Source organism: Condylura cristata, unplaced genomic scaffold (genome assembly GCF_000260355.1).
Source record: "Condylura cristata isolate star-nosed mole 26May11 unplaced genomic scaffold, ConCri1.0 scaffold00038, whole genome shotgun sequence".
Taxonomy (NCBI): domain Eukaryota; kingdom Metazoa; phylum Chordata; class Mammalia; order Eulipotyphla; family Talpidae; genus Condylura; species Condylura cristata.
Window position 1 is genome coordinate 1,584,654 of NW_004567139.1, and position 1,401 is coordinate 1,586,054.

The 1,401-nt window shown below is 45.5% G+C and overlaps 1 non-coding gene across 1 annotated transcript; it reads left to right on the forward strand.

Moving 5' to 3' along the window:
- Positions 1–245: 245 nt before the first annotated feature.
- On the forward strand, positions 246–318 carry TRNAR-CCG. Its single transcript has one exon. It is a non-coding gene; the product is annotated as a tRNA-Arg (tRNA).
- Positions 319–1,401: the final 1,083 nt, after the last annotated feature.

Sequence of the window (1,401 nt, forward strand, 5' to 3'; positions counted from 1 at the left end):
CAGCGTTGAGCACCTCGCGAAAAGAATCCCTGAACAGGCGACGCCGCGAGGCCACGCAGCTCCGGGACCGCGCAGGCGCGTGGGGCTCGGACGCCAGTCGGGCCGAGAGCGCAGGCGCGTGTGGCCGCAGCCTGGGGCGGCTCCCAAATCTCACACACCGCCCAGCGCGAGGCCGCGGAGCGCGGGGGCGGGGCGCGATGATGGCATCACGTAAGGAGACGGTGTGAGAACCCGGATCCTGTGGTGACCCAGTGGCCTAATGGATAAGGCATCAGCCTCCGGAGCTGGGGATTGTGGGTTCGAGTCCCATCTGGGTCGTGCCAGTGTTATTTTGGTGGTGGGGCAGGCGATGATAGGCAACTATTGCAATACTGCGGAATTTTGAAATGTGGCTATTTCGCTCTTCTTTACAGCGATCTCGGTGGAGATAGTATTTACAGGTTAGGAAATGTGCATCCACGTTTTAAAAATTGTGATCGGGAGCTTGGAAATGTGCATCCACGTTTTAAAAATTGTGATCGGGAGCTTGCAACTGGAACTCACATCTGACCCCCAGAAGGATTTAGTCTTGCTTTAAATCTGTACTTTTAAAATGTATATTTTAAAAACCCAAATCAGATGGAATCACTTACTGTTCTACTCTTATCTTTTCTCGCTGAGCTTCACGGTGGGCAACCACATTTGGAAAACTTTCTCTTCCTTATCCCAAGAGGTGAGTGCACACATCCCGCCGTGCTAAGTCCAACAAATTTATTAACAGATTAAGGAGTTTATAGAAAAACAACCACGCAGTTACACCATACACAAATCATAAACAAAATTTACGGTTTCTGTTCTCAAACGATTGGGAACACAAATTGTTCTGAGAACGTACAGTGTGTGTGTCTTGCAAATTACTGCAATAAAAGAAATAAAGCAGAGTTTATTTAGCCTTGCAAACTGGCTCAATTGGACGGGCTTGAACAGTTTAGACTCTGCTTGCAAAAATATCAGTGATATTCCTCTCATTCTTTTTTTTTTCCTTTTTTTTATTACAAAAGTTTATTTTTACATCATTTTGTAATCCTCTCATTCTTTTAAAAACAACTCAGCACTGAATGCACTGTGGAGTACAGGACATGAATCTCCACCTTTGCCAGGAAACTAGTGGATCTACATAGTCTGCACTGAGCTAGTAATACACCAGTGCTCATTCCTCAAAGGTACCTGGTAGTGGAAGATGCTATCCTCCAGGAAAGCCTTCCACTTTATCGTTGCAGCGTATTTATTTACTGAAAGGTTACATTTCTGAGTTGAGGGTCTGATTCCCAGACGGTGAAAATTAGTTTGTCTGAACAGTCAGTGTAAAAGACATTAGTTGTTCATGTTGCCCAGTATTCCCTTTTCTGTTAAAGGTTCTAT